A 13,168-nucleotide genomic window follows, 5' to 3' on the forward strand; every position below is an offset into this window, starting at 1 on the left:
TTTTTTCCAGTAGTCATGTATGGATGTGAGAGTTCAGCCATAAAGAAGGCTGAGTACCAAAGAATGGATGCTTTCAAACTGTGGTGCTGGAGAAGACTCTTGAGTGTCTCTTGGACTACAAAGAGATCAAATCAGTGAATCCTGAAGGAAGCCAACCCTGAATATTCATTGAAAAAAATCGATGCTGAAGCTGAAGCTCCCATACTCTGACCACCTGTTGTGAAGAGCTGAATCATTGGAAAAGATCCTGATGCTGGGAAAGATTGAAGGCAAAAGAGAAGGGAGCGGCAGAGGATAAAATCATTAGACAGCATCACCGACCAAATGAATGTGAATTTGAGGAAACTCTGGAAGATAGTGGAGGACATAGGAGCCTGGCATGCTGCAGTCCATGTGGTCATAAAGCATTGGACATGAATTATCAGGTGAACAGCAACAGCAGCAAAAGTTTGACCTTCCCTCTAGAACATGCATTAAAGAGAATGTCCTAATTTTAACATATTCTGCAGTCCTCATAGGTTCAAAACTTTCAATATCAGGAAGTGCTAGTTATTTTTTACTCCACAGTTCTTTCTTCAACCTACCTTTTTCCTTTCATGTTTTCACATGGGCAGCAAGAAGCAGCAAGGATGCATAATCAACACTTTGCTTGAAAATCTGTTCTCCTAAATATCCAAGCTTATCTCTTAAAAGTTCTGCTTTCCACACAGCTGTAAGATTCAATTCAGTTAGATTTTTGACCGCAATAGAACAAAAGTCTCCTCTCTTTCTCAAGTTTCCAATAACATTTTCCTTATTTTCTTCTGAGCCCTCAATAATACCACCTTAACATTTTTCTTTCTGTGATGATCTGTGTGTTCTCTAACCTGATACATTCTTTTTCTACTGTGTTCTTCACTTCCTCCTGAGCTCTCATTGGCAAAGTCTTTAACATCCATATTTCTATCAATAATTTATTTAGAGCATGTGGATTTTTCAGTAAGGTCCACCGTTTTATTTTTTGTTTTTTCCTATCATTTCTATCATCTGCCCTCTACCCACTTCTGAAGCTCTGTCTACATTTTTGGGTATTTGATACAGTAGCATCTCATTTCCCATTACCAAAATCTGTTTCAGTTTCCTGTGCTGCTATAACAAATTACCACAAACTTGGTGGCTTAAAACAATAGAACTTTTTTTTTCTTACAGTTTTGTAGGCCAGAAGCCCAAAATAAGTATCACTGAGCTGAAATGAAGGTTTTGGTGAAATCACTCTGTGTCTGCAAGATTTAGGGGAAAATCTATTTCTTGCTTTTGCCAGATTTTGGTGACTGTCAGTGTTATTTGTCTCGTGTCACATTACTCCAATTTCTGCTTCTGTCTTCACATCACCTTCTTCTCTTTTGCCTGTGAAATTTAGACTACTTCTCTCTTACTACAAGGACACTTGTTATGGCATTTATGGCGCATCCAGATAATCCAAGATGCTCTCCACATCTCAAGGTATTTAACATAATCACATCTGAAAAGATTCTTTTTATTTTCCCAAATAAGGTAACATGTACTCTTTCCAGAGGTTAGGATCTGATATCTTTGGGAGTGCCATTTTCAGTCTACTATATACATACCCAGTGTTGAATTATTATTTCCTAGAAGCTTGAACAAATTGGCTGGGGGTAGATCAGTGGGAATATTCGGTAGGGGCTTTGCTTGCCCCTACCTCTAACTTGCTAGTTAAAATGTCTCCTATGTACTCGTATTAATCCCTTCCCAGAGACTGGCTAAAGAGCAAGTGATCTGTAAAAAGAGAAGAATCTTTTTCGCTTATATGTTATAAAAATTAAAAATAAATAAGAGTAAAAATTTCACACAGAACCAAGATATATGAATATTTAACTTAGTTTTATTACACATATACTCCAAAGAGTTGAGGACTTGATTAAAGACTGATTAACAGTAAAACATACGCTCTCTGGACTAATTCACCTGCTATAACCTAGCAATGTGTAATCTAATGATGGTTTGATTTTTTTTTTCCAATGGAGGGTCATAGACTTTTAGAGCCAAAGGGATCCCTGAAATTGTCCATTTTAATTCCTTTACTTTTCTTTGTGGGGCTTCCCTGGGGGCTCAGTGGTAAAGAATCCACTTGCCAATGCATGTTCCATCCCTGGGTCGGGGAAAATCCCCTGGAGAAGGAAATGTCAACCCACTCCAGTATTTTTGCCTGGGAAGTCCTGTGGACAGAGGAGCCTGGTGGGCTACAATCCATGGAGGTGGCAAAAGAGTTAGACACGACTTAATGACTAAGCAACAACTTTTCTTTACAGATGAAAAAATAGATCCATATGGATAACCTTCTTGCCATGGTCACAAAGTTAGCTTGCAGAAGTTCTCCGTTGTTTTTTTTTTCCCTTTTGCCTCATTTTTAGTGTTCTGATCTTTTAGACCTGTTGCTGACCTTCATTGTGTCACAGAGTTCTATGTAGCATTTTACATGATTAACCATTCCTAATATAGAAAATTCTAGATAGTAACTTTCTCCCAGAACTCATTTCAGATATATGGGGCACCATTGACAGAGAAAATAAACACAGAGAAAGGAAAATAGAGGAGGTTTCTAGCTTAAGAAACATGTTATATTACCAGCCACAATTAACATCTATGTTGTTAATTGGACAACTTTATCAGCATGTTAATTGGACAACATTTGTGACTCCATGGACTGCAGCATGTCAGGCTTTCCTGACCTCCACTATCTCCTGGAGTTTACTTAAATTCATGTTCATTGAGCTGGTGAAGCTTTCTTTTTTTTTTTTTTTTTTTCTGGTGATGCTTTTTAACCATTTCATTCTCTTCGACCCTCTTCACCTTTTGCCTTCAGTCTTTCCCAGCATCAGGGTCTGGGATTACCTCTTTAATAAGCCCAAATTTTAAAATATCATTAAATAATTAAAGTGCCAATTAATTTTAAATTTTTAGAAGAATTTAAAATTTTACCTGGATGAGTAATTTTATTTTATTGAAATAGTCTTTAAAATAATTTTCTTAAGCTCATATGAAATTAGATATGTTATTCTATGGTAATAATTTATTTGTACAGGGACTTGAAGAGAAGGATTAGCTGTGAGGACTTTGACAAGTATCAGAATAAAGTAGATATCAGATACAGACATATAATAAACCATGACATACAATTTATCTCATTACCTACTGTTGCACGCTAACAACCTATTGCAAGCATCAGAAACACTAATCAATTCAATATAGTAGTTAAAACAAATAAATTATCAGCATGATTTTGCAAAATAAGTGAATAATATGTCACTTTTTCTGTCTATAAAAGAATTATAAATGAAAGCCATTTTAAACATGGTTTGTAGCATACCATTTATAAATTGGGCTGTGTAATTGTATATGACCTATATTTGCTTTGTCAGTTCTGTGGGATTTATTTTATATTTTGGATGTATCTTCATTGAATATCTAACTGTTTACGGTTTCAGGACACTCCAGTGAACTTGTATATTCCCAAAGAAATAGATATCATAGAGTCTGAAATGGTGTTAAGTGATTTTAGTCTATCTTTCTACAGTAGAGAGTAACTGAAGTGCCACTTTGGATAAGAAAGGAGAATCCAAAAAAAAAAAAAAGTGAGAAAGAGGAAGGGATGCACTTGTTGAATGTCTAATATGTTCTGTGTCAGTGACTATATTAGCTATTTGTTTTATATACATATAATGTCATTATATATGTATCCATGAGGGTGAGATGGTTAGATAGCATCACCAAGTCAGTGGTCATGCATTTGAGAAAATTCCAGGAGATAACAGAGGACATAGTAGCCTGACATGCTACAGCCCATAGGGTCACAAAGAGTCGAACACAACTTAGCCACTGAACAACAATGTCCCCAGTCTTCATTCCCTCATAACTTCAAGAGAACGAACACTGGGATATGTTTTTCTGTTTCTAGCCTTTGCACTATGGAAGTGAAATCTGAGCAATTCTCTTACCCTGTTGGAACTTCAGTTTCCTCATCTAGTAAACAAAGGCTTTGGGCTGAGCAATGACTCAGGTCTCTTTCAGCACATATATCCTTCATGCTCTTGTATATTTTGTATATAATAGTGGGCCCCAGTAGTAGCATCTGTTGTTTCAGTATATTCCTCCTCCAGACTTGGAAACTACAGTGTAGTTGTTCTTGCCAAGGTGGAGTCTACTGTTGGAAACCTAAATAGGAGGATTATTTAACTTAATAAGACATATTTTGAAAAAGTTACTTTCAGTGCCCTTTGTTAAACTGTTCTGGGGGCCCCAAACAGAACATAGCCTGCTGTGTGCTGGTGTTGCTGACAGCTGTTTAATCCGTTGCTATATGTTCTTTTTCATCATTCATTTCCCCCCTAAGGAAAACGTCTGACCTTGTAGTTTAGAAGTTGAGTGTGGTTTCTCAAAACGTGTGTGTGCTTAGTCATTCAGTCATGTCCAACTCTTTATGACCCCATGGACTGTAGCCCACAGGGCTCCTCTAACCACTGGATTCTCCAGTCAACAGTACTGGAGTGGGTAACCATTGCCTCCTCTAGGGTGTTTCTCAAAGTACTTCAGTTCTAATCCTGTTTCCCCTGCATTAGCTTTTTAAACTTAGGGCAATGTCCTTAACCTTGTTGTATTTCTGTTTTTTCATGTGTAACATGGAGTTTTGAGCATTCAATTGAGTAAAAATTATAAAGCTCTTATTATAATGTCAACATAAATAAATGTTCAAAACACGTCAGCTTTTACAAACTTTTACTAACTTACTTTTGTACTCCACTGTATAAAGCAGGAGAATGATCCTCAATAATTTATGTCAACTCTAAGTAAATAACCAGCAAGATTAATGGCTAATAATGGGGTGAATTGAAAGAGCCAGATAGTGTAAATATTTGCAGTTCTGTGTGTCATATGGTCTTTGTCACATTACAACCCTGTCTTAAAAGCAATCACTGACAATATGTAAGCAAATGGGCATGGCTAAGTTGCAGTAAGAATTTGTTTACAAAACAAGTGATCAAACCACACATCTCTGCATAATATTTTAGTAGGCAGCTACCATATTCCTTTCTACCATATTCCTTTCTACCATCTCAGTGAAAGAATCCTAGATTGCTAGCTACACCCTGTGTTTTTTATGGACACTTCCTTGTACATGTCCCTTGTGGATAAATGTAAAATTTTCCCAAGCAGATTTGCTGAGTCCATATTTAATGAACACACTAGTGCTCTGGAAGGCTGAACTTTTCAAGAAGGAGTACATGCATCACAATCAAAAGGCAGGCAGGCAGACTTCCTATACCTTGTTTTTGCTGACTGTGTAGAGATTCTCCGTCTTTGGCTGCAAAGAATATATTCAATCTGATTTTGGTGTTGACCATCTAGTGATGTCCATGTGTAGAGTCATCTCTTGTGTTGTTGGATGAGGGTGTTTACAATGAGTAGTGCGTTCTCTTGGCAAAACTCTGTTAGCCTTTGCCCTGTTTCATTTTGTACTCCAAGGCCAAACTCCAGGTGTCTCTTCACTTCCTACTTTTGCATTCCAGCTCCCTAAGATGAAAAGGATGTCTTTCTTTGGTGTTAGTTCTAGAAAGTCTTATAGTTCATCATAGAATCATTCAACTTCAGAGCTGCAAATATAGAGCTTACTAATTCTTCCAGCCTAAAAGTACATGATAGTGTATTTTACATTATTTTATCTTAATGTCTTTAATTACTAATGAATTAGAACATGTGCTTAACAACCTTGGATTTTTCTCCTATAAAGTGCCTGTTCTATCCTATTGCTCTTTTTCTTGTGATTTGCAGAAGTGCCTTAAAAATTGTAGATACAGATATCTTGTCTTGAAAACTGTAGATGTGAATATCTTGTCTAATTTAGACATTGAAAATATTTCCTCCAGTTCTGAAAATTAACTTTGTTCATGAACTTTTAATATAAATCCTTCATTTTCGTGGTAGGGCTTTCCTCATAGCTCAGTCAGTAAAGAATCTGCCTGCGATGCAGGAAACCGAAGTTACATTCCTGGATTGGGAAGATCCTCTGGAGAAGGAAATGGCAACCCACTCCAGTATTCTCACCTGGAGAATCTTAATGGACAGAGGAGTCTGGCAGGCTACAGTTCACGGGATTGCTAGAGTCAGACATGACTTGCGACTAAACCACCACCAATTTTGTGGTAGTCACAAAGATCAGCTTTTTTTTTTTTTCTTTTGGTTGAAATTTTGAAGTTTTGTGCATATGTGTATGTAAAATATTTACATGTAGGGAAAAATCTGTCAGAAAATATGCCAGGATAATCATAGTGATTATATCTGAGTAGTGCCATAAAATTTATTAGTGCCACTCATTTGCACTTGGTGGCAATACTCTGGGGTTTTTTGTTTGTTTGTTTTATGACTACTTTTTAATAACAGTTTTAGGTCTATAGCAAAATTGAGGGGAAGGTTCAGAGATTGCCCCAAATATCCTCTGGCCCCAAAAGCACAACCTCCCTGATTATCAACATCACTCACTAGAGTGGTGCATCAGTTACACCTGATGAACCTACACTGAAGCATCATAATTATCCTAAATCCATAATTTACATTACAGTTCATTGTTGGTGTTGTATTGTGGATTTGGACAAATATATCCAAATATATACATGTATCCATCATTATGTTATCATACTGAATATTTTCACTGCCCTAAAAATTCTTTATGATCCACATGTATATATCACCCCCTATTCCACTCCCCCTCCCCTGGGAGCTACTGATGTTTGTACTGTCTAAACAGTCTTGCCTCTTCCAAAATTTGAATTATACAGTTTTTAACCTTTTCATATTGGCTTCTCTCAGTTAATAATATGTTTTTAAGATTCTTCCATGCTTTTAATGGCTTGAGAGCTCATTTCCTTGTAGCAATGAATAATATTCTATTGTCCAGATGTACCACAGTTATTCCATTCACCTACTGCCCCCCCTTTTTTTAACTGATTTGAGGAAGATAAAACATGTATTTTACATTTAGTTCCAAATACAAATGACTCTATCGGTAAGTTATTAATTTCTTCCATTTTTTTCATTTGTCTGTTCTTACATAGGTATCTGGCGGGCTACAGTCCATGGGGTCGCAAAAGAGTCGGATGTGAGTTAGTGAATAAAGAACAAGAACAACAATGCCAACTCTACACTGTTGTACTTGCTTTGCTTTACAGAATTACTTAATATTTGGCAGAGCTGGTTCCCTTCTTGTTTTTTAAGATGCATTGAGCTGTTCCTTGAATTGTTCTTCAGCAGAAGAATGATTTCAAGTAAATTTATGGAATTCTGCAAAAAAAAAATATATATATAACTGAAATTTGATTTGGGATTGAATGATTTGTAGATTAATTTGAGAGAATTGGGCATTTTATATTATGCTATCTCATCCAAGAAAATAAACAGTTTTTAATTTTTTTCTGATTATCTACTATGTGCCTTTTTCGCTGTTAGCATCTTATTTGCAGAGGTCATATTCACCATGTAGTAAGTCAGTTCCTGTGGGTGTATGTGTTTTACTCTTTGCGAGCCCATGGACTGTGTAGCCTGTCAGCCTCTTCTGTCCATGGGATTCTCCAGGCAGGAATATTGGAGTAAATTGCCATTTCCTCCTTCAGGGGATCTTACTGACCCAGGGATTGAACCCATGTCTCCTGCATTGGCAGATGGATTCTTTACCACTGAGCCATCTGGGAAGCCCCAGTTAGGTCCTAGGCACTGTTTATTGTTTGTTAATGCTAAGAAAAATGACTTAATTTTGTTAGTGTAGGAAATTATTGAGAGTGAAAAAGTTCACTTAAAACTCAACATTCAGAAAACAAAGATCATGGCATCTGGTCCCATCACTTCATGGAAAATAGATGTGAAAACAATGGAAAGAATGACAGACTTTATTTTCCTGGGCTCCACAATCACTACAGATGGTGACTGCAGCCGTGAAATTAAAGGACACTTGCTCCTTGGAAGAAAAGCTATGAACAACCTAGACAGCATATTAAAAAGCAGAGACATTACTTTGCCAACAAATGTTCATCTAGTCAAAGCTTTGATTTTTCCAGTAGTCATGTATGGATGTGAGTGTTAGACTATAAAGAAAGCTGAGCACCAAATAATTGATGCATTTGAACTGTGGTGTTGGAGAAGACTCTTGAAAGTCCCTTGGACTGCAAGGAGATCCAACCAATCCATCCTAAAGGAAATCAGTCCTGAATATTCATTGGAAGGACTGATGCTGAAGCTGAAATACTTTGGCCACCTGATGCGAAGAACTAACTCATTGGAAAAGACCCTGATGCTGGGAAAGATGGAAGGCGGAGGAGAAGGGGATGACAGAGGATGAGATAGTTGGATGGCATCACCAACTCCACTGATATGAGTTTGAGTAAGCTCTGCGAATTGGTGATGAACAGGGAAGCCTAGAGTGCTGCAGTCCATGGGATCACAAAGAGTGGGACCTAACTGAGTGACTGAACTGAATTGATAGGTTCAAATCTAGCAATTTCTGATGAACTCATTAATTGGTTCTGTTGCTTTGTTGATTCAGTTATTTTCTTTTCTATTTAGATCAGTCAGTCAGTCAGCTCAGTTGCTCAGTCATGTTTGTGGAGGGCACAAACAGAACCTTGTGCTCACCAGGACCCAGGAGAAAGGAGCATTAACCACACATGAGATTGACCCAGATTTGCCCATGAATGTCCAGGAGTCTCCTGCAGAAGCGTGGGTCAGTGGTGGCCTGCTGCAGGGTTGGGGGGCATTGACTGTAGCAGTGTGTGCATGGGACCTTTCGAAGGAGGTAGCCATTATTTTCGTTACCTCCACCGTAGTTTCAGTTTAGTTCAGTTCAGTCGCTCAGTCGTGTCCGACTCTTTGCGACCCCATGGACTGCAGAACGCCAGGCCTCCCTGTCCATCTCCAACTCCCAGAGTTTACTCAAACTCATGTCCATTGAGTTGGTCATGTCATATAACCATCTCATCCTCTGTCATCCCCTTCTCCTTTCGCCTTCTATCTTTCCCAGCATTAGGGTCTTTACAAATGAGTCAGCTTTTCGCATCAGGTGGCCAAAGTATTGGAGTTTCAGCTTCAACATCAGTCCTTCCAATGAACATTCAGGACTGATTTCCGTTAGGATGGACTGATTGGATCTCCTTGCAGTCCAAGGGACTCTTAAGAGTCTTCTCCAACACCACAGTTCAAATGCATCAATTATTTGACGCTCAGCTTTCTTTATTGTCCAACTCTCACATCAATACATGACTACTGGAAAAAGCAAAGCCTTGACTGGACGGACGTTTGTTGGCAAAGTAATGTCTCTGCTTTTTAATATGCTGTCTAGGTTGGTCATAACTTTTTTTCCAAGTAGTAAGCGTCGTTTTATTTCATGGCTGCAGTCACCATCTGCAGTGATTTTGAAGCCCCAAAAAATAAAGTCGGCCACTGTCTCCAATGTTTCTCCATCTATTTGCCATGAAGTGATGGGACCAGATGCCATGATCTTAGTTTTCTGAATGTTGAGCTTTAAGCCAACTTATTCACTCTCTTCTTTCACTTTCATCAAGAGGCTTTTTAGTTCTTCACTTTCTGCCATATGGGTGGTGTCATCTGCGTATCTGAGGTTATTGTTATTTCTCCTGGCAGTCTTGATTCCAGCTTGTGCTTCTTCCAGCCCAGTGTTTCTCATAATGTACTCTGCATGTAAGTTAAATAAGCAGGGTGACAATATACCGCCTTGATGTACTCCTTTTCCTATTTGGAACCAGTCTGTTGTCCCATGTCCAGTTCTAATTGTTGCTTCCTGACCTACATACAGGTTTCTCAAGAGGCAGGTCAGGTGGTCTGGTATTCCCATCTCTTTCAGAATTTTCCACAGGTTATTGTGATCCACACAGTCAAAGGCTTTGGCATAGTTAATAAAGCAGAAATACTTTGGCTCCAGGTAAATAACAGGGAGGGAGCATAGCCCCATTCATCAGAACAAGACCTAGTTTCCCCCTCAGTTAGTCTCTCCCGTCAGGAAGCTTCAGTAAGCCTCTTATCCTTCTCTATCAGAGGGCAGACAGACTGAAAGCCACAAACACAGAAAACTAACCAATTTGATTACATGGACCACAGCCTTGTCTAACTCAAGGAAACTATGAGCCATGCCACCGTGTAGGGCCACCTAAGACAGACAAGTCATGGTGGAGAGTTCTGACAAAACATGGTCCGCTAGAGAAGGGAATGGGAAACCACTTCAGTATTCTTGTCTTGAGAACCCCATGAACAGTATGAAAAGACAAAAAGATAGGGCACTTAAAGATGAACTCCCTAGGGTGGTAGGTGCCCAATATGCTACTGGAGATCAGTGGAGAAATAACTTCAGAAAGAAGGAAGAGATGGAGCCAAAGCAAAACACCAGTTGTGGATGCAACTGATGATGGAAGTAAAGTCCTATGCTGTAGAGGGCAATATTGCATAGGAACCTGGAATGTTAGCTCCATGAATCAAGGCAAATTGGAAGTGGTCAAGATGGCAAGAGTGAACATCGATACTTTAGGAATCAGCAAACTGAAATGGACTGGAATGGGTGAATTTAAGTCAGATGATTGTTATATCTACTACTGTGGGCAAGAATCCCTTAGAAGAAATGGAGTAGCCATCATAGTCAACAAGAGTCCAAAATGTAGTACTTGGATACAATATCGAAAATGACAGAATGATATCTGTTCGTTTCCAACGCAAACCATTCAGTATCCCAGTAATTCAAGTCTATGCTCTGACCAGTAATGCTGAAGAGGCTGAAGTTGAACAGTTCTGTGAAGACCTACAAGACCTTCTAGAACTAACACCCAAAAGAGATGTCCTTTTCATTATAGGGGACTGGAATGCAAAAGTAGGATGTCAAGATATACCTGGAGTATCAGGCAAATTTGGCCTTGGAGTACGGAATGAAGTAGGGCAAAGGCTAATAGAGTTTTGCCAAGAGAGTGCACTGGTCATAGCAAACACCCTCTTTCAACAACACAAGAGAAGACGCTACACATGGACATCACTGTGGTCAATACCAAAGTCAGATTGATTATGTTCTTTGCAGCCAAATATGGAGAAGCTCTATGCAGTCAGCAAAAACAAGAGTGGGAGCGGACCAGGGCTTAGATCATGATGGTCCTAACAAATATAAATATATTCATTTTTCTTCCTTCTACCAGTGTCCGAGATTACTTGGAGAACGTTTAATAGTGGGAAAAGTAGTGGTTATCCTAATATTATTCTCAATATGAAAGGGAATGGATCTAGCTAAATGTTTTTCATTAAGATTTTAGTTAATTTCCATTAATGTTTGAAGTAGGTTTTTGGTGCATAACATTAACCAGGTCAAGGAGGTTATTTTATAAACTAGGCTTTCTAAGAGGTTTTTATTTAATCAAAAGTATGTTTTGAAACTTTATAATTTTTTTCCCTACAGTAAAAGTTATCTGATTTATAAATAGAAATAAGAAACCAAGCAGAAAGTGATAACTAAGAGGATAGTATCCTGAGCTGAACTTTTAGCATCCTATGTGTCTGTGGAATCAACAAATTGTAAATTTGTTAAAATTAGATCCCAGCAATATCAGAAGAGCATTGATATAAACCCAGCGGCAGTCCATGCTGCTTTTCTTCCTGAGGTAATTGTGGCTTATGGTCGAGAATCTATGAAGCTGAGATTTCATCTAAGAGGGTGGGAAATTGAGCTCAACATTTAGTAATTTTTATGGCCCTTGAGATAAGACACAAAAACAAAGATAGAATTCCAGTTATGAATTCTGATGGGACTATATTATAGTTGTATAATGAATTCCAAATATATAAGCCTTCAAAAAAACTGATACCCAGCATCAAAAAGCTCAGTCTCCACATTTGATAGTCTTCCCTTACTCTATCTGATGGCCAGAGGGTTTTTTAAAAAATCACCTAAAAGAATATAGTATCATCCAAAGTCTCAAGTTACCTGTTTAATTTTTAAATACAGTATCAGAAAAACATCAGTAAATATACAAGAATGCCAGAAGATAGAATAAAATTAGTGAAGATAACAAAAATCACAGATCTGTTAAGTTATACACATACTGGAGTTGTCACACACACCTTTTAAGATAAATGTAGTTAATTTCTTTTGCTTAAAAAATAATTGCGAAGGTGGGAAAGTTCAGCACAAGACTAGAATCTTTAATAAAGTGAATTAAATAGTCACGTAAGTATTTCAGAACTAAAATACAGTGATTGACAGTTGGAATTTAATATAGGTTTACAGCATATTAGAAGCAGTAAAAGAGAAAATCAGGGGCTTTCCTGGTCGCTCAAGGTTAAAAAAAAAGCCCGCCTGCCCATTCAGGAGACACGGGTTCGATCCTTGATCCGGAAAGATCCCACATGCCACAGAGCAACTAAGCCCTTGCACGACTATTGAGCCTGTTCTCTAGAACCCTGCAGGCGCAGCTGCTGAGGCCCATGTGCCCTGGAGCCTGTGCTCTGCAGCAAGAAATGACCGCAATGAGGATCCGGCACACTGCAACTAAAAAGTAGCCCTTGTTCATAACTAGAGAAAAGCCTGCTTAGCACCAAGATCCACCACAGTTAAAAAATAAATTAATTAATTAAATTACTTGAAAGGATAAAGAGAATGTCAGTTAACAGGATGATTATTCATGTGAAGTATTCAAACCGAAGCATGGAAAAAAATGACACAGCAAAAAGATAAAAAAGTACAATATAAAATATGTAAATATATACTATGTTATACCAAAAGACATGATATAGTTATATTAATATCAAAAAATCTGAACTTAAGATTCAAAATAATGAAGGATATTTCATTATGATAAATAGGACGAAGTACACAGAATTATAATAATTACAAATGTGTGTGTCTCTAACGATATAATGTTTAAGATTTTTTTAATTAATTTATTTTTTACTTGAAGGATAATTGTTTTACAGAATTTTGTTTTCTGTCAAACTTCAACATGAATATTTAAGATATTTTTTTAAGAAATATCTTTTAAGATTTTTTTTTTAACCATAAGATATTGAAAGCTTATATTATCAAGCTTAAAAGGAGAAATAGATAAATCTAAAGTCATACTTGGAGAATTTAATAAAGGCC

This window comes from Cervus elaphus, chromosome 15, assembly GCF_910594005.1.
Source record: "Cervus elaphus chromosome 15, mCerEla1.1, whole genome shotgun sequence".
In the NCBI taxonomy this organism is placed as follows: Eukaryota; Metazoa; Chordata; class Mammalia; order Artiodactyla; family Cervidae; genus Cervus; species Cervus elaphus.